Source organism: Bombus bifarius, unplaced genomic scaffold (assembly GCF_011952205.1).
Source record: "Bombus bifarius isolate JDL3187 unplaced genomic scaffold, Bbif_JDL3187 scf7180000009427_frag, whole genome shotgun sequence".
In the NCBI taxonomy this organism is placed as follows: domain Eukaryota; kingdom Metazoa; phylum Arthropoda; class Insecta; order Hymenoptera; family Apidae; genus Bombus; species Bombus bifarius.
In genome coordinates, this window is record NW_022885110.1 from 1 (window position 1) to 21,507 (window position 21,507).

Consider the following 21,507-nt stretch of genomic DNA (forward strand, 5'->3'; position numbering starts at 1 on the left):
TTAACTAGTTAACTAAATCTTAAGATTTATAACAGGTCCTCAAGCTAGCTGAACATGTACTGTGTAGATGCATCGACGTTACTGTCGAGTACCGCTACAACTATTTCTTTTTAAGGAGAACTATACTATTACCTCATACTTTTGTCAAGCAAAGCGTTCATCCCTTGACCGCTGCTACGTTCGGCGACTGGTTGTCGCCACGAGCCCAAGCTCATTATCACAAATCTCGAACAATTGTAATCGAGTTAAGTTATAGAGGCTAAAATATTGAGGGTTTTCCGATGAATTCCAAAGGAAGGCCCCGGTGTCCTTTCATCTCCGACATATATATTTTGTGGCATGCTTGTAAAATCTAGACATCATTCTTTTGGTAGCTTTTTATGATTGTATCACAATTTTAAGATTAATTAAACGAATATTTAATAATGATTTTAATATCGAAAGTAACGATTATTATACTACGAATTTTTATATGAATAGAGTATGTTAGAATATGTGAAACATAAGATCCGGTCAAGTAATAGGAACAAACGAAAAACAGTTTTGTACGAAGAAAAACAAGAAAGATATAAAGAATAACAGGCTTTGTTTTCGAGAAAATTGATCTTGGAAATCTGTTTGAAACATGTAAATTTGGTTAGTTACCGATTAAGCAGAGGGAAGTTATTCGACGTGCAAAAATAAGAGAAAAATGTGGAATAAGATCTTTCCATATAAAGCTTCATTTTCAAGAAAAACGAATTTCTTCGTGCTCAGTTGATAACACTGTTCAACACGTAATTTTGCAACCTTCAATTTCTTTTACCACCGTTCCTGGTATGCCATCTACACCAACCGCTTTATTCCGGTTCATCTCAGCTCCGGCATCCAGTAGCGCTTCCTTCGTGATCAAGCCCTCGCTGACACTAATACTCCCGTGGGTTCTACTTATATTTCCCCTCGGTCTCGTTAAGAAAAGCTACGTCATGATAGCTCTGTACGCCCTTCGCTATGGATCCCTGCCCAACGAGGCACAGAACTCCTTTCAACCCTTCTCCTTGTTGGTTCGAATCAGTTTCCTCATCTGCCTCTTCTTTTTCCGCAACTCCTAACTCCACTGTGCCGCGTCTCCAGTTCCTCTCGCCATTGCTCTCTAGCTCTTCTTCTCGTCGTCATCACCTCCTTTCTTAACTTCATCGACTGTTCACTCCGCCAATAATTATGATTTTTCTTGCTCATCGGAGGATAAACCCTTTTTAATTCGGAGGTACATGAGGTTTCCACTGTAACAGCATACATCGAGCCCTCCTGCATAGATGTCCCTCGGTACATGTTACTAAGCTTTCCTAATTAACCATTGCCACCAGGTGGCCCACTTAGTCAGATTGACACATACCATTTCATATTGAATAATACTTCACTTCATACATGTAGATGGCACCACTCCTTAATGTATCATAAAGCCCCTAAAGAAGGGGCCCGCTTACCTATTGGCAACCGTATGACACGTGCGCGTCTCATCACGTCGTTCAAATTATTATGTGAGCCCTACTTCCTACACTCCATTGCATATAAGCATTTGCATTTGCATTTCCCCTATCCCATCAACTCACAGTTGACCCTAGTGACAAGAAAACCTCACCTTGCCCCAATGCTACCACCCACATGTATCTTCTTCAATTCATCGATCTACTAATAGTCATGTGCCAATCCAGCAGGTATTAATCGTGTCGAAGCCACCCAAAGGGCAGTGTTAGTGTATTATTGTGTTCCATCGTGTGCAATTGCATTCTCTATCATACTTCATAATCTTACACCATTTAAATCTATTATATTAATTATCATCTCGAAGCCAATATTAAATACTGTTGCGTTGAAAATTAATACAAAACCATTCTCGTTATTCAATTAAAAGTAAAATAAATAACGACTAAAACAAAAACAAAACACGATAAACAGACTTAGCGTGATGAGTTATTGTTATTAAAGGCGTTTTTAATCTTTCCATTCTTAACCATTAATTTAATAGTTTGTAATTAATTAATTAATTAATTTGTAGTTATGAAGCTATAATAACTCATCAATAAATGCGAACAACCAACGTCCTTTTGAATTATCTACAACAACGTACTCACGCATATTAAACATTTACTAATACGTTATATACATTAATTTATTACTTTTTAAATTATCTACTGTTTCCTATTACTTCCTTTCTTTCTAATTCCACTCTCTAATTCTTTCACTGTTTTCCATTATGAACTGACTTTATCTGATGAGTCATTATAGTTCCAAACATATTTATCCTAAGCTATTGTATTTAAATTACTTAAGGTTGAAAATAAATTTCTTCTTAAAACTTTATATTTATATAGTTCTTCAATTATATTATGTAGTATTCTACGTGATACTCCTTCATTATATTACCACTCTTTATTATATTTTATTCAACTCTGGCTTCTCCTAATTCAATTCTAATTTTATTTCCTTTTAAAGTTTTATCATTTAAATTGAGATTCGTAATTGCATTTTCTATAGATACTCGACTTTACCAACTCCTCTTCATATTTTAATTCAATAATTCAATAATTTATTGCCTTATATTCTTTGATATTGTTCATCTATGACTCGTCACGCCACGATTATCGAGCATTACACTTCTTGTTTCTCTCACATTTAACATTAGATCCTCCAATTATTCCATTTATTTTTGTTCAGCGAAGATATTACCATTTAATTATACCCAAACATATTGTAACTCACTCACTCGATCATAATCCACGTCGACTGCCTTGTAATATACACCCTTTTTTTTTTATTAACGTGGAGGAAATCCGCACTGACACCAGGTCGCTTCTGGGGAAAAGCGGCGTGGTAGTGCCGGACTCCAGCCGACTAAAACCTCCACGATGACCGCCCCGGCTGCGATTGAAAGGGGCCCGGGAATTGGTGTGAGCGATACACCGCCCCCCCCCGCCTAATACCGCCGCTTGATGGAGCCATGTATCATACACCCTGATATTCACTTAATACTATTCCACTCACACCAATTCTCCTATCACCTCATCCCACTTCACACCCCTTACAATTTATCGTAATAATTCATTGCACTTCCCTCCCTCTTTGTAATCCACTGTAACCCATTGCAATTTTGTTGAAATTCGCACAAGCATACTGTATTTTCGACCAGTCGTGGGGAGACGCTTTTGCTAGGAAATGCGTCAACGGAAGTCGTAAATTCCCGTTACGATTGTAATAATCGATGCCGCGAACAGATCGATCCCCTGATTTCCATTGAGATAATAGGGGTGGTTGAGGTTGTATAACGCTGCGATTAACAGGGTTATAAAGTATGTATTTCCAACAACTTTACACAAGATAATAACGCCGATGCGTAAGAGGTAAGTGAAGAATAAATGGATTGCTCTTAGATGAGAGAATCAGTGTAGAGACGATGATTGATCTAAAGACAGAGCTCGCGTCCTGGTAGATATGTTGTCGTCGACGAAGTCTTGAGATGTTGGGTATGTTAGAATGGAGAGTTAACTGAACTTCCGCTCTCATGTAATTACGGAGGAAAGCTCGGTTTGTAGGTATTTTTTGAACGAAGGAAGGGGATTCGTTGTTCACACTTTTCGTTATGAAAAGTGAGGGTAACGGTCCGCGATGCGGCTTGATTATAACCCACGTTAATGCATAAAGGTATGAGGAAGAAGCCTCCTACCAACGTGGCTCATGGGTGACCTTGTTCATGGGAAAAACCAGCTTTGTCGTTAGACAAACATTCGTTTTTCCCATTAGGTGACTACCCGCTCTCTCCGTAATTTTTAATAGTGTCACACGCTCAGTAATGTCACATGTTGAGAAGCAGTAATAGGGTGGACAAAACATACTGCATGCCACAGCTATCGATACAATAACCAGATAGTAACGGAATAGCCGTCTCTGATATACACTCGGGGATAATCCCTACAGGGGGACTAAAACCTCAGCATAAAAACCTTTCCAAATTAGCGCTCGATATCTTTTTTATTATAGCACTCTGAACCCTCACTATTTTGGATTCGTACAATAAATTTTACTACTGTTAGGTAGATGATACATTTACACTGTACATGTGAATGTGTGTGTAAGCGTCAGAGGGCGTCCAGGTATCAGTTGAGACAAAGACGATTCGAAGCTGTTAGAAGAATCTGGTGGGGTCGGTTGACAACAAGCGTGCGTACAAGAGGGTTATCGAGGTCTTCGGAGTGTAATATATGTCGGAGATGAAAGAACACCGGAGCCTTTGGAATTTTGGATAATCTCGCAACATTGTAACCTAGAGTCTACTATAGCTGGAATTAAACAATTGTAGTTATTCAATCCGATTGTAATTGTTTGAGAGTTATGATAGTGAGCTTGTGCTCGAGGCGACAGCTAGTCGCCGAACGTAGCCGCGGTCACGGGATGAACGCTTTGTCTAACAAAGACATGGAGTAATTGTATAGCTCTCTTTAAAAATGAAATAGTTGTAACACACGGCAATAAACATTCCAACGGTCTCTGTCCCGTAACTCGCCACACGCAGACCCTATTCTTCGAGTAAGATGATTGCCAGATGTCGATGCGTCTCCGCAGTACATGTTCAGCTAGCCTGAGGGCCCGTTACAAATCTTAAGATTTAGCTAACTAAAGTCCTTCAAACAGACAAACAGTCTTTGTCCCAACTACGGGAAAATAGAGGAGACCTATTTTTCAACGAGCGGCGTCTCCCACTAGCACCTTTCCCTCGAGGGCGGCTAGCATCTTTTTCTAACCACCGATAGGGAGATTGACCAATTAGCAGCAATGCCAATTTTCCTTACTTTCTGAACGAAGGCTTTTCTCGACGAATCCGATGATCTCGTGTCCTTAGACACACCCCGTTATAGTTCTTCTTTGTGGCATCATCGGGACGGAAACTCACTCTCTCGCTTGCGATCTCATCGACGAAAATGTTGACACCTTACGGTCAGTGAATATCACCAAAGAATCTGACATAGAGTACGTACACCTACCATCCCGTTGGCTGCGTATTTGTTAGTGAACCTAAGACCATTGTCACTAGTGTTGCAAGTGTGTGATCATCGTCAGTTTGCGTCAACTCTGTAACCTTTCTGTTTGTGTCAATAAAAGTCACTTCCGTGGTCTAAGAAGATGGATAGCTTCAGTGAAGAATCATTACCTACCCCAAGTCCTCACCGTGATAGCGACTCGAGCCCGGACTCGGATCGTGACTCGACATGTCAATAGGAAAGGATGTACTTACTCTTAATAGGTGTGTACCCCTACGAGGTAAGACTTGGGCGAAGTGCGGTGATGTGTGAAGAAGGTTTCGATTTTAGGAGGTAGAACAGGATATCCTGAGAAGTGGAGTTTTATATTAAATTATATTAAAGTTATATTAATTTTATAATAGTAATATTATTATTATGGCAATAAACATTGTGCAGGTACGATGAAGTTTAGCATTTTTTACCTATTTAACAGCAGATAGTTTATTGTAATTGACTATAGAGTTTATACGATTAATTGTTTACTAATATCGACTACAGAAGGAGGTTTTTAACTCTCCATATATCTATCAATGTTTATGTGTTTTATTAATTATTACTTGGTTGTAAGCATATATGAAGGAGGTACTTACTTGCTTTTAATAATGTACTTACTTGAGAGGTAAGTCTTGGCTTGCGTAGTGTTTAGGGAACGAGGTTTTTGATATCTAAAAATTGACTTTGAATTATTATTCATGAAGTGGATCTCGCTAGGATATATATGCTCATTTTAATAATGGACCATTGTTACTTGATTTGTAGAGAGAGTTAGTTTATATTTAGTTTTTATATGTCGGAGAACAGTCAGGAACAGGGTTGTGGGCGTTTGATAGACCTCCCTTGGAGTTGGCCATCGTTGTTTGATAACGAAGATACGGCCTGATGCTACGAGTATGGACATTACCGATTCGACAATCAACAGCGGTGGTTGGGCACTTGTGATGTTAGTGACGTTGGTCTTAGGTCCGATGACGAATCCACGGTCAACGGGATGAAAGATATACTTGCTCTAACTCAAACTCACTGATCGTCAGGCGCTGCTCCCTTCGTCGGTGGGATCTCAGGAAAGAATGAATTTTCGTTTCAATGATGCCACAGAGGAAAACTATGATGGGGTGTGTCTAAGGACACGAGACCATCGGATTTGTCGAGGATAGCCCTCGTTCCGAAAGTAAGGGAAATTGACGTCGCTGTCAATTGGTCAGTTTGGGACAAAGACTGTCTGTCCGTTTGGAAAATCTTAATTGCCGGAAAAACCCAGGTTTTGTAGCGGGTCCTCGGGCTAACTGGATTTGTGCTGTGTACGTGCCTCAACATCAGGTATTCATTGTCCGAAGGAACCGTTGGAATGTTTTACTGTCACGTACCTCTATTGGTATTTCTTTTAACGAGGGTCATACTATAACTCCACACCTTTGTTAGGCGAAGCGCCCGTCCCGTTGACCGCGGCTACGTTCGGCGACTGGTGGTCGCCTTGAGCCCAAGTTTATTATCACAAATCGCAAACAAGTACAATTGGGCAGGATGACGGCAGATTGTTTAATTACGACTGTAAACTTTAATTACAATTTTACGGATTTTCCCGAAGTTCCAGAGGGAAGGCTCCGGTGTCCTTTCATCTCCGACATATATGTTTGATTCTACTTACTATATAATGACAATAAATTTATATTTTATGTATTTATGTATATGAGGTACTTACTTTGAGTGATAGTGATAAATTGATGATGGCATGTGTCTAGCGAAGGAGGTTTTGATGCCTGTAAGCAGGCCTCGAGTTAGTTTTGTTAAGAGGATTATTATATTCTCTTGTTTGATTTTGACTATGTGATTGTTATGTTACGCTTTATGCTTTATATTTATTTTGTCTATTCAAATAGATGTACTAGGAATGATGTACTTACTTCTAATAAGTGCGTGCTCCTACGAGGCAGAGAATTGGGTGATGAATGTGTTGAGGAGCAAAGAAGGAGCTGATCTTAGAAAGTAGAATGAAGAATTATCCTGCGAAGAGGAGTTTATTTTAATTATATTATTATATTAATTGACATTGAGTAGGTATTATGGAGTGTAGAGTATTTTTACTTATTTATTAGGATACTGTTATTATAATCGACTTTTGATTTTAGAGTTGTACGATTAAATTGTGTTATTAATAATTGACTAGAGAATAAGGCTTTAACTTTCCATATATCTATCAATGTTTGTGTGTATTATTAATTATTACTTCGTTGTAAGCATGTATGCAGGATGTACTTAGTTGCTTTACGTACTTATTCTTACTTGAGAGGTAAGCCTTGGCTGGCGTAGTGCTAGGTGAGCGAGATTTTTCGATATCTGAAAGTAGATTTGAATGATCATTTAGTAAGTGGACCTCATTATCATATAATATATATTTTATTTATTAATGTACTATTAATATGGTACTATGAGATTTATTATATATTAGGCTATTTTACTATAATAGGTGACTATGTATTAGGTATAGTTATTATGTTTTAATAATTGACTAGTGATATAAAAGTATGGAGTTTGGTTTTTGTCTATAGTATTATAAGGGATGTACTTACTTTAAGAGGTTGTGATATTAAGTGGGTTGCTTACTTACTGATTTAATTTATTTAATGGTTAACTATTGATATATAAGGAGGTACTTACTTCAAGAGATAGGGTTAATTCGAGGATGGTCTAACGTCATGCGAAGGAGGTCTTGATGCCGGTAGTGATAAACTAGTTTGCGATCGTTAGTGCTTTTAGCGGTGATTGATATGTTTATTAAGTGGTGAATTGCTGGTGGACGTGAGCGCACCAAGCCTGAACCTCACCGAGGGGCGCGGCGGGCCTAGCGCGCTTCGCCAACGCCACACGGAGTTCCCAGGCGATCACCCATCCAAGTACTCTCCGTGTCCGGCGCTACTTAACTTTCGTGATCTGACGGGAACGAGTGCACTCAGCGCGGCCAGGGCGTTGGCATTTCTATTTTTTACTTAACATGTTTGTAAGTAGTTGTAGCATGACTGTAATTTGTTGTGTTTGTTGTCTGAGTACTGCATTTTGCTCACATATTTTTGTTGACTGCAGTGTCGTTATTGTTGTTGTTTTGATTTTGGTTGTTTAAGGGTGGTGTTTAGTTAGTTACTTGTGCATAACTTCGGCTACCAAAGGTGTTGATGGGGTAGAACTGATGCCGATGGAATTTGACGAAATCGTTATTGTGTTTAAATGTTACATTCGTCCATTAATTGTCGTAGAATATCGAGACTACGTGATAAGTAACACACATTTTGAGTCGATCCGTTAATTTTCCCACGATCAATCTATCAAGCTACGAGACGAGAAATTTTTAATTTATAATAAAAATGTATGAGATTACGCTTTTTCGATGTACGCTTTTTCGAAGATCTGTAGCGCAAAGAACAATTCTCTCTCCAACGGTTTCTTTGATACATATTATAGCATCGCCGGAACACTGTTTACGAAAGGCCGACGAAACACATACAGTGTCGCGATAAAGCGTAGGTGCCGACGGGCCGAAAGTGTCGGGAAACTTCAATAGGCCTAATGGCCCACCGATATCCCTTTGGTCCTTCCGTAAAATAATCGGAAGAAGGCGTATATAACCAAAATAGCAGACGGTTACGAACACGTGCGTAGCGGGGATATTGAAAGATGACAAAGGGAAGAAAATTATTACTGGACGTCTAGGTTACATCATCGAGAACACAAAAAGGAAACAAATATGTCCTGACCATACAGGATCTATTGACCAAGTGCTCCCTTAAAATTCCTACTGTAGCAGTTCATGGCCATAAAGAAAGTTCCAGGGCTGAAGCGCACGTGCTGGCCTGTGAAATGTGACGTCCGAGGTCAGGACGTCGTCAAAGAATAGACCCTATGATTTACAATAAAGCGCAAGTGCTTTCGATAAAGGAAACTGATTCCCTACCCCAGAAGAAAACATTCTGTTTCAGGCACCTCGGTATCCTATATGAATGGCAACGAGGAAAGGCTAGAGAGACGCAGAGAGATACAACTGATCAGTGAAGTCGAGTAAACGGTGAGTATGCGAAGAACAATACCAGTACGGCCCAGGTAACGCGTGCTGGTAAAACTATCAGGTCTTCCGCGTATAATTAATAAACTCATTGTTAAATCAATCCGCGGAGTATTTCTTTGGCACCGTACACGTCCTACCACCTCACTGATAAAATCGAAAATAAAATCTAAGGAATATTACAACAGACGGATCAATAAACAAAATTTCAAAATGGTAGATTTGTTACATTTAATGAAAGAACTTAGTAGAGGGAAATCTGAAACGGATATACAGAACCTCATAAAGTTCCCAATATTTTCAAGTACCATAATATTGAAATCGAAGTAAAAGGAATGCCATGGTCAATACATATAAATAAATTAAAATTAACGCGCTCGCAATAGATAGTGACGAGCATTCAAACAGGCGGACCAAACACAACAACCAAAAGCAACACGTTAATAATGAAAACTTTTCCTATTATATACAGTACGGGCATCGTTTTTTATGAACAAGAACAAGGAGAGGAACTCTACGGTCCTTGGGATGGAGAACTTCCAGCCTATCACCCGGAGGTGTATGGATAATTACTCACTTACTGTTACCAATTACTCCAACACGCTTATTAAAATATCTTCGACCGTATCATTTGTCAAAACTGTTATTACAATGTAGATGAAATGCCAAAAGCAAAAAGGAATCGTAGACGTAGAGGCTATAATCCAGAATGATCGAGCTCTGTATACGACTGTTAAACTCGATATTTTGTTATCGAACTCACGATAAGAATAAATATAATGACCGAGCCCTTCTCGCTGGGGCATTCGATTGTTGCATATTCACTACCGTAATCTCCAGGTCGCATTGACAAATTTTGAACAGATGTTACGATAATAAAATGAGCCGTGACACTTTAACAATTTATGATTTTACAATCCGCGGGAAAATAACATACTCAATATTCTGATTTGTGACTCAACAAAAATAAAGAAACACATTTATACGTCCTCTGTACTGCATATCTCGTTGAACATGTGGAAAATCGCTAGTAGCACATAGATTATGAAGATACATTTTGCTTGTTATGATATAGTAATCCTACTTTTTCAGCACTGTATCATATTTGGATTTAGGCTTGAAGAACGCTTCTACTTTACTAGTGTTGCTGTTTTTAAGATCTGTTTCTCGTAGTAGGTCTATAGAATTGTACTATATATTCAATATTACTTTATGAATTATTATGAAAATATTATTATGAAAATTATGTAAGAAAATTTAAATAAAAGGCAAATTTGAGGTAACAAACTGATAGAGCATGTTATATAAAATATGTTGTAAAACGAATAAACTCACTTCACTTCACTTTTCGTTCACTTTTTATAACACTTCGTGCTTTGCTTTTTTGTAAAATGTTTCGACGTATTCATTTTTTTATTATTTTTATGCAAAATTATGTTATTCTGCCAGAACTTTGTAATTTAATTCTCTCAAGTTAACTTACTGTTTGAAACTGACTCCCTTCTGCGAAAACATTTTTTGACTAAATTTACCCAGATATTTTCTGTATCCAATACTCAGATCCGATGAATATTCGGAGCAGTTCAAGGCTTGAATTTCGAAAGAGGTCCCGGTGCACCTTTATTAAGCGTCAAGTAGGCCAAGGTGAAGAAATTTACCTTTATATATGATAATAGAGTTTATTATGCAGATCTAACAGAGTAACGGTACAAAATGTTACAGAATGATTCAAAGTATTACAAGAGACTGCGTCAAAATATTTTAACAGATTGATTCGAGCGCTTATTTTGGGGGGTTTTTATATCGTGCTTTCTATACTGTGTGACACTATCGTGGGGTTTTAGTCGGTAAGTCCGACACTACCCCGACAGTGTCCATGAGGATCTCCCCACGAAGAAAAAGTTCAAGGCTTGAATATTTTTAGAAAAATAATAATTTCACTGATCTTAGTATTAATTTCAGTGATTTCAGTAAAAATAAATGTAATTTTCAGTATTACTAACAATTTGTTTTATCCTCTTCCTACCACATTTTGAAATACAAATTTTTAAACCTAAAGTTCAATCTAACAATGAAGGTCATCATCGAGGTTGATACATGTTCCAGTTTCGAATATACATCAAAAGAAGTATTTCCTTTCTTAAGTTGAGGTCACGATAAGCATCTTCAATCAGCATTTTATTCTTTTGTCTTAATGGTGAAAACAAGTGATCGAAGAGATAGTACGCATCAAAATATAATACAATATGCTCAAATATACTACACAACCTGCTACAATATACTGCAAGAGTAATTGAGACCGAACACGGAAGACCAGGAACGATAGCGTCATAAGCAGCTTGTTCCTTTTTGTTCTTTATTTGGAGTTTTAGATTTCTTCCCTTACAATAAGTAGCTCTTTGTGATCTATCTGTTTCCTCTCCTTTTTCCATCTACTTAGGGACTCATTTTTTGGAATCCGCGGACACAGTACGTAATTGATCTTCATCGAGCAATCTTGTCAATACGCATCGTCATTTGCCACTCCCTCATTTGAAGAGATTTGATGATAGTATTCCTATTACGGCATGTATATATTTCATGATATGGAGCAATATCATATGATGGTAATAAAAATTTCTCGAACGATAATCCATTTATTTATATTTTTCAATATCTGTCCTTACGATTGCGTATTTATTTGTTCCACGTATCATATTTATCTATTTGCATAACTGTAGGTGACATTTTTTTAAACAATTTTGCTAATATTTCATAACTTTTTAATTCATATTTCAAAGTGGTAACAGGTGTTTCTTTCTTTTCAAGTCTCCTCCATATCGGGCTTATTTCTAGTAGCCACGCTTGCTTACAAAGCAATTTTATATCTGCACAAGAATATCTTTCAGTACATTTTACTATGTGGTTTACAATATCTGTATTTTCTAATAAGTGGTTGCTAAGGTATAATTTGAATATACCAAGTCGAGCAACTTCATTGGGTAATGATACGTATATTTGCTTTTCGAGACGCCTGAGTAAAGCTGCATCAATGCCCCTAATAACATATTTACAATAAATATTATCGTTCTATTATACTAATAATAATGAAGGAATACTTCAAACAACACAATAACATATTTGGAATTTGGAGAAATATTACGATATTTTCTACTTAGAAAACATTGAAATAACGTGATATACGTACCAAGGGGAATTAGTTGTAGCCAGAAGAACTACATTAGAATTCTCATTAGACACTAATCCATCCAATCTAGAAAGAAGTTCTGACCTGAATCTCTTTGCAGGTTCAGACAATATACAGTCTCCTTTATTTGTGGCGATCCAGTCAATCTCGTCGATAAAAATAATTGTAGGCGAATGACTATAGGCAAGTTCAAATAAAACCTGTTCAGTTTAACAAATTTTATTATTATTCATTATTAAAATTATTATTCATTAAATATTATATTCGAAATTCCTTAAATTCATTGCCTCATCACGAATATGATATCATTTCGTTTTCCAAACAACTATTCTATTTATATATAAATGACGAAAAATAAAATCAAATCTTTTTATACCTAGAATCTCTCCTTCATAGACAAAGGAACAAAGAAACTTACATAGACAAAGCAACTTACACGTATATACTTCTCGGAATCGCCTCCCCATTTGCTGACCAATGAGCTGGCAGTTATGTTAAAAAAAGGTGCAATGGCATTCTGTCGCGACTGCCTTCGCTAACTTCGTTTTCCCTGTTTTGTATATTTCTTGTAAACACGTACAGAAATGAAAAGAATACGAGTATCTTACCTGTACCAGGTGGGCCGTACAGCAAAATACCTTTCCAGGGGGAAAACGGGCCATCAAAAAAGATATGATACTTAAGGGGATACACAACGGCCTCCTTAACAGCGGTTTTACATTCCTCTAGGCCTATAACGTCATCCCAATGTACATTTAATTTGTTTACTATGATCTCCTGTGACGATACAAAGATAAAATGGCGTCTTCTATATATTAAGTAAGTGTTACGTAATTTGATATTTGAAGCGTTACTGAAATCACGTCATTGTCGATATACGTTGGACGGTTTATCGACGGGAATTTTATCGTTTAAAAGCTTTACGATACGTATATTAATCGAAAATAACTTACGCATGAGATGTCCTCAGCAATCTTTCGTAATTCCGGATTATCTGAATAAAGCTTTGCAATGCATTTCAATATCTTCGATTGCATGGATTGTTCCATTGGGACGTTAAATAGCTCTTCTGATGAACGTCCATCACTCTCATTGGGGAATATTGACGTCACTGTCATTGCGAGATTAATATGATTCGCATTATCATCAGTTATCTTCTGCTGTAGATTCGTCTCTTTCACAGGCTCACTTCTCGCTTGTTTACTAACAGATTTGGCTTTTGTCTCAATACTTCTACAAACACTGGATCATATTGTAATACGATACGTTGAATACGATACGTTGAATACGATACGTTGAATACCGTTTAATATCGTTAAATAATTTAAATTCTTACGTTTTGCTTGCATTTGTCACTTCCCTCGTCATTTCCCTTCCAGCTATTTTCTTACACAATATGGGATATTTTTGAAATTTCATCTTGTAATAATTTTCATACTCTGCAACGATAATTTCCAAATCGATGTTGTCGCAAACCCGATGTTCGGGAGATAGACGAGCTTCCCGGAATAATACATCGCTAACGTCTATATACATAAAAAAAATGTAGTTTTTAATTAATTATAGTTTTTAACTAATTAAAAATATTTTTCGCAATGACTGAACACTATAAGATAACCATCAAACAATTGTTTTATCTCTAGGTAAGACAGGCAAAAGAATGTATTTACTATATAAATCCTCGAAGATAATTTCTTGTCTTCTGCTTTTTAATTTCCAATTTTTAGATGGATAAGAATAATTTGAATTTATACTTCATATATTTGTTTATAACTAGTTAATCTACATAATCGATTGAGTTATTCTTAACTACTGAATTACCGATGTCGAATTTTCAAATTTGGTTTCGCCTTCTCTTTCCATGATGTCCACTGATTTCTATTTCGATTGGTCACTGACACTATTCAAAAGAATTGGAACTAGGAATATATTTTAATTATAATATACTCACCCATTGTGTTCCAAATAATCACATACAAGGTATAATATGTTCCGATGACGTTCCGAAATACGACTCTCCTCCTAATGCAACATGGATATAGAAAGATGGATGCAACATGGAAATAGAAAGAGAACACCATGTATAGATACTTCCTGTCCATGTTTAATCAGGCATGCACACTAGTGGACACTGACGCTGCTCGTATACCGCTGTTACATATTTCCTGTACAAGTGCGCGTCATTAGACAAGGACGGAACATCCTCTCTCTACTTCTCTATCGCGTTTTTAGTTCGCTCACGCGCTCTGTACTTATATCTATTACATTTCCACCCTAGGCAGCGGCCGTGCAGTGACTTACAAAAGTTCCGAACGGTTCCATCCTGGGCGGACGGTTAATTGCGTTCGGTACTTCGAGGCAGGAAGGTGAGTGCAGAATCGCTCCTCTTAGTACTCTTATTAGAAGTGTTATCATGGAATATAAGTTTTTTCAATAAATTCTTATCGTTTTACGATCTTTCTAGAATACAATGACGTCAGCAATCGATCATTTTCGCGAATTTATTGTAAATTAATTGGGGGAATATCTGGAGTTCTTTATCGGTTTCGACTGTAAAATCAGCAACTATTCGAATTTTTCATTCATAATTGTGACATTTTCGACACTTCCGTTGCCAAGACCCTCTTGAGAGATTTTTGGCACGTTCCATCACCCTTGTTAAACGAGTGCACATTGGTGGATATATTGATTTTAAAAACCAATACGTGTACGAGATTTATTATCTCACTGGGACAAAGAAATCCGTTTTATTCGCGAATTTTCCGTGTTTCTTCTTAATTTTCGTGAGTGTCTGGCGCGGAGCATTATTTGAATGAACTTTTCATCGTTCAGATTATATTTCGTTTAAAAAGATTGAAATTGATGTCGAGAAGAAATGAAACAAGGTGCTCGGGCATTCCATCGTTTCCCGGGGAAAGAGAAATATGAAAAAAACGGTCGTTCTTCCTTCTGCCATTTTCGTCCATTACCAAAATGGTATGACCCAAATGTCCCGGGTCGTGAATCAATCAAGCGAATTTTGAATAATTTTTGAATAATATCCAGTTAATAATTTGTGAAACAAATTAATTTCATTTTATCGTTGGAAACAAATTAGTTGGATTTTTCTTTCTTTAGCAGTTTTCGCCTGAGTTGACCTGACGTGCTACTTCAGTTTCCATCATCGCTTCTCGAAACTTCCAACGTCCTTGGTGTTGGAGTCTCCTTGACCAGGTGAGTACATAGTTTCTAGATACTCGTCGCTGTTCATCCTTACGAGCCTCTCGAGAAAAATCCGCAGTTAATATTCTGCTAATCCCTGCTGCTTTTAAAGACCATAAGTAGTCGTCCGTAAGGTTTAAAAGATTTCGAGTAGATTTGTATTACGTATTTTATCTTCTAATTTTTAAAGAGAGGGTCGTGTTTAATCAATTGAAAATGACGAAACTGTAATGGGACATTATTATCAAATATTAAACGTGGTTCCATTGGGTACTTTTATGGTCTTTGCGAGATATATATGCGTTATACGTTGCTACTAGCAACGCGTAGCGATGAACGATGGAGAGCAGTACCTTCGTTATCTCGTCTCGGTTGTGTACATATCAGTAATGCACAGTACTCGTACTAAATATCTTACAAATTCCATACAGATTTTCAGATTAGTTTCGAATAATACCAACACGACCATGATAGTCACAGTACAGTATTAAATGGTGCCACTATGCATAATACACTCCTAAAATGTCTCTACAAATATATTTGTCCGAATATTTTTGTCAGCTACTATATCCTAACCACGGTTTATTAAACAATATATAGATTTAAAAAAGAATATATAACGATATTACTTGTTTAGGCTAGATTGGTTTAACTTGTATAGTTTTAGTAACTGTGTAAGATCAAACAAGAACTTATCGTTAGTTTGGCGAGATCTGATTACACGAAGCAACATAATTGCTTTGAAACTCAGGACAGAAAACAATGTCAACCGGTAGACGCGTTTGTCTGGTGAACGTGTAACGCGTGAATAATAGATAGCGACAATCACGCGAACGCTAGTTACAGCTGACTTGGCTTACATTGTAGCATTCAAACTAGAGTATACGAGCCGTAAGCGCTATTGAAAGTTCAAAGGCCGACTAGTGAGCTTCATCCTATCTCATTTTTTAATCAGGCGATGGATCGACGAATCGTATTGATTTCGAGGATTATTATAGTTCTGTGGAAATTTTAAAGCGTGGTTTGTCTAATCTTGTCTCGTTAGCTACAGACTCTTTGGCGAGCAGCCTGAAACTTGATCCAGTTTCGAGAAAATGAAAAATTCGTTTCTTCTCTTTGCTTCCCTGTTCCGTCTTTCCTCCTTTTTCCCTTTTTACATCGCGTTAGGACCCGTTAAATAATATTGACTGCCGTGGACGCTGGCTGAGAAGTGCACTTTATAACTAGCTTTGAAATCACTGACGTCGATGAGGACAAAGGTAAGTTAGAGGGTCATTTATCTGAGCTGGTGTTATTCGACCTGAACCCTGCAGCTTTTCAGAGTTTCTTTCGTTTTTCTTTTAAGAGCAGAGATGTTAACTGGTCTCTCGTTACGTGTAAGAAGTATGTACTAAAGCTTATTTATCACCAATTGGTTGCTCAAAGTCGAGATATACATACCTATATTATATTAATACGTTACAGAAGATTACGCGTTAGTTAGCTTATGAGAATTTATAGTGTGTCACAGATCACAAAAGCAGAATGACTACTTTTTCATAAACGATATATGTATATGAATTGAAAGTTTAACTATTACGTCACATACTTCTCTCGATAAAGGTCGTCGAGTGCATATTGTTAAAGAATATTAGCCATTTGAATTCAATAGTTTCGAAGATACTAATGCTTCTGTGAAGTTTTTGCAGGCTGTTAATTTTTTATTGAGATACTACAAACTTTGAATAACTTCGATTAGAAATAAAAATCACATTACACTAACGCGTAGAATGTAACGTAACGCGTAGATAATGTAAATATAAATTATATTACAAGGAAATAATACGGGTAAGTAATGTGAAACATTCTGGTTAAAATTGCATCCTTTGAAGGCTAGGACACACAGTACTTACGAAGTAGATTAAGTACCAAATGGGGTACTTAAGAAAATTCATGTTGTCATTGTTTAATAAACATCTTCAGCTAATAGCTTTCTGCAAAAGCTGGTTTAAGTTATGCTAGCTTGTTCCTTATTAATTGCAATTATATTGTTCGTATCTCCTAGAGGATTAACAATCCATTTTTATAATGGATAATAAAAGTAAATTCCTATTAGGTTGTCCCAAGTTTCTTTCGTTTTATAAAGAAATGACAGTTATGTTATTCTATATTATTTTATATTAAATTGGAAAAAGGTGGATCACACGTAATTCAATAAAATAATATAAAACGAAAAATGTTGTACATCCATTACTTTCTTATAAAACGAAAGAAACTTTTGGAACAACCTAATATTTCTCTACTACGATGCTTCTACAGTGCTAAAATATTTGATAAAAATGTTAAGAATTTCTAATATTGATTTAAGCGTATCGATTTATCCACTCTTCATATTTGATCAAACAGAAATTGTTAATTATGATTTACACTTAAAAGCGGATTGCATATTATGAGGATAAATTATCAAATTCATCTCTAATATACACATTAGAGAATCATTCATAGCCGCAATCCTGTTTACCGCTAACATTCCTGGTACTCAATAATTCATTAGGTGTCTGCTTTAGCCGCACAGAATACACCTGTAAATAATTAATCGCCATTAATATTCCATCGACTTTTGAAAATCCCTCATGTGATCTATTTCATGCGATGAGAATATGTATAAATTGAGATTGCGATCGACCATCCTCAGTCGGATAAATCGAGTGATTCAAATTATAACACAAAAAAAGTTAAAACTAGTTACATTATCTTTTTCAATTTTTATGTATTATTTGGCGGAAGAAACTTTGGTAATTGGTAAGTAAAGTTCACCTCCTTAATGTTAATGATTTTAATATGTTATTAAGCTCAAAGTTCTAAGGAATTTTCTATATATATATATACATATACATAACTGTGTGCGTATATATATAATATACGTATAACAGCCAAAGTTCAGCTCTCAAGTGTACGCAAAACTTTTATGTTCATTTTACGCTATACCAGTATGTTTCATGAATTTGTTTGCTAACAGTATCGAAACAAATAACAAGCAGAGGACGAGCTATTCATGAATTGTTTTGCCAGCGTGTACGCTCCCAATATTTTCTATTTGAGAAAACATACTTGTTGCTATTGCAACTACAAATATCTTTACAGTCGACGCTTTTGCCGCGAATCATTGGCTAACATGTAAAATCGAGAAAAAACATGGTTTATTGTGATGGAAATGTGGAAAACCGCAAAACCGATATAGAAGGGAAAATAAAGGAAAGGAAGGTAGGGATAAGTAGAAGCTTGGGGCCAAGTTTAATTCACTGAAACCGAGCTGCTTGTATTATCGCAAAACAAAATTGCCAGTACGTCATTTCCGTACTCTCGTCCTCGCGAAAATGGTTTTGCTCGTTAAGAAAAAACGAAGAGACAGGGAAGAGAGGAAAAAGCAAACGGAGAGCGCTTTTAAAAAGCTGGCGAACCGTGTGTTACCACAACTCGTTTTTGAGATCTTTGCCAGGGACGCGTTAAAACACGCTGCAAATATATTTCTGGCTTTTCTGGGGTTTAACTGAAATATGACAAATAACGTTGTAAAACATATGTACTTATGACTTACAGAGTAATTGAGTGTACAAAATATAATAGCCAGCGATTTAGGGCTTTAAAAGATCAAAAGAAAAGAAAAGAAAAGAAAAGAAGAAAGATAATATGTTGCGGCAGTTTAAGTCGATCTAAGAAAATAGATAAAGGGAGGGAGGGGCAAAGCTAGTTAATCTGGAAAGAATCCAAGCGTCAATTTCAAGCATTTACAGAGAATCAAGCGGGCTGGTTAAGGTCGTGAGTTGAGCAATTATCCCGCGTTAGGTTCAATCAGGTTAGTCCCACGCGAAATTGATCCAACCATGCGAAAACGAGTGTATTCTGATTTCTGTCGCAGATACTTCTGGCTAGTGCAGTACCTACACGGTGGTTGTTGAAATAGCCGCTTCTCATCTATTTTCCGCAGCGCGGACATCATCCTTTGATCCCTTACGACTAATGAAGTTTTCAAAGATGTACGGCAGTTCGAGATTCTACTTGAAAATGATCATGATTGCGGTCTGTGTACCGCCTGCCCTTCTTTTTGTTCTTCCGTTAAAGACTGGTAAGTTGATACTGATTAATTATGCGATCGAAATCCTATATAATGGCTACAAAAAATATTTGCATCATTATTCTCGTTTCCTAATGAATCGCTGTTTTAATCAAGTTTTATATTGCATCAAATTTCTGTAGTTACACGAAAGTACTAAATTATAGAAAACTTGATATACACGGATTTAATTAATTGATAAATTAGTCGATATATAGGCATTATTATTTATTATATTATATATTATAGGCATTATATATTAGTAATGTATATATACACTTTTGAATTTTAGCCTTCTATTATTCTTATATCCTTTAAACGTCATTTCAAGCTACAAGCGACTTTAACTCAAATAGCTCGATTTCAAGTTCTAACGTATACTGTAAAGCACACTTGCGAAGTGAAACAGTAAACACGATATGAAAACTCTCTCCCCAGTAAGAAATCGAATATCCAATTTCAATCGTGCTTCATCGATAAAGCATCAATGCTACGTAGAAGCATCGTGGCAGCCGCAATGCGGATCCGTTGATCAAAAATTTCCTGGCACGATCGTTTTCGTAACGCTATTAGCCGTTTCAGTATCAGGGATGTTTTAAAAATCCGTATCGGATTGTACCATGAAGCGCAATAGCGCTTCGTTTATTTATTTACGAGAAGTGCCGATCAACTCGATTGCACTGCTCTTTTTTTTTGTCGAAACATACCTTTCAACGCGTTCACGCTTCACTTCATCAGCTATATCAGAAACGTTACACTAAAGAGTCAAAAGGTTGCCAAATATTCGTGCTTTACCTTTTGTTTGTGTGACGTTCTGTAATTGGTTTTCCAATTCAAGAGGTAATTTATACATTAGTTTTTTCTTTATTTGGTTTACGATTATTTGAAAGAAAAGTAATTACGAGAGGAAACTCTGATAGACTAGCGACAAGCTACGTTCGGAACCGAGCGCGCTGTGAATTGACAATCGTAACCAAACATCGCGACACAGTTCACCACACTATGCGTACAGCATGATCACGCTGAGTGGCGTTGAAACGGTTAACGTAACTGCGCGTACGACCGTCGAATGGCAAAGATATTCAAGCTGAGAATCGTTTTCAGATGCTATAAACAACCGCTGTGCTGACTTTCAAGGAGAAACCATTCGACATGATCTTACGTTTGAGCCGGGGCCTTCGGTTTGCAGTTTCTGCGTCTGCTACAATTCGAGGCTGAAGTGGTGCATATCGATCGTATGCAACCCGCCCGCAGTGAGTATATGCTCATTACTTAAACACTTAACACAACCAGAGAGAAACTAAAGCACACCGTTAATGCGAATAGGGTACACAGCGATTCATCTAACTTGCCTTGAATTACTTTTGCAAAGAGAAACATGGACAGGAATAATTCTTTGTTACGAGTCGTTTAATTTATTCGTTCGTTAGAACGATTGGTCTGACAAATTCAAAGTCTTGTTCCGTATAAATATTTTTAAACAAGCACGTCATAAGCTTTGTATATTTTTTTTATCGCAACGAAACTGTTCAGAGAAATGTTGAAATTATTAATTACAAAAGAAGACATTTACGTTGTAAAAATGTTAGCGAAAACATTTGTGAAAAAGTTACTTTGTTATAAATTCTACAAAAGGAAATATTGAAAATCACGCCCCATTTATTCAGTTGCACGTATGAAAAGTATTTTGCATTCGCGCAAAAAAATCCCTTAAGGATACATATTTTATAATAATTGGAGTGTCAAAGTTATTACGCAGATTGGCGTACCTTAACCACGTGCCTTTTAATGAAACTAGGTTATTCATTTGTTATTCGTTCCTAACTTTCAACTTTATGATTTTTGCGGAATAAAATTTTATATTCCGGTTCAGTTTATAAATGATTCATTTTGAATTGAATAAAATTAGAGTTACAGC

The 21,507-nt window shown here is 36.7% G+C and overlaps 3 long non-coding RNA genes and 2 pseudogenes across 3 annotated transcripts; 2 read left to right on the forward strand and 3 right to left on the reverse strand.

The window, feature by feature from the left end:
* Nucleotides 1-5,325: 5,325 nt before the first annotated feature.
* Nucleotides 5,326-7,745, reverse strand: LOC117215167. Its single transcript, XR_004489034.1, has 6 exons — nt 7,713-7,745; nt 7,328-7,391; nt 6,959-7,058; nt 6,757-6,814; nt 5,670-5,733; nt 5,326-5,363 (listed from the first exon to the last, which is right to left on the reverse strand). It is a non-coding gene; the product is annotated as an uncharacterized LOC117215167 (long non-coding RNA).
* A 142-nt stretch (nt 7,746-7,887) lies between these two features.
* LOC117215168 lies at nt 7,888-10,452 on the forward strand. Its single transcript, XR_004489035.1, has 3 exons — nt 7,888-8,052; nt 9,026-9,111; nt 9,581-10,452. It is a non-coding gene; the product is annotated as an uncharacterized LOC117215168 (long non-coding RNA).
* Nucleotides 7,908-8,026, reverse strand: LOC117215169 (annotated as a pseudogene).
* A 1,332-nt stretch (nt 10,453-11,784) lies between the features above and the next one.
* On the reverse strand, nt 11,785-14,670 carry LOC117215165 (annotated as a pseudogene).
* A 4,538-nt stretch (nt 14,671-19,208) lies between these two features.
* Nucleotides 19,209-21,120, forward strand: LOC117215166. The gene is made up of 3 exons (XR_004489033.1): nt 19,209-19,331; nt 19,395-19,601; nt 20,694-21,120. It is a non-coding gene; the product is annotated as an uncharacterized LOC117215166 (long non-coding RNA).
* The last annotated feature ends 387 nt before the right edge of the window (nt 21,121-21,507 follow it).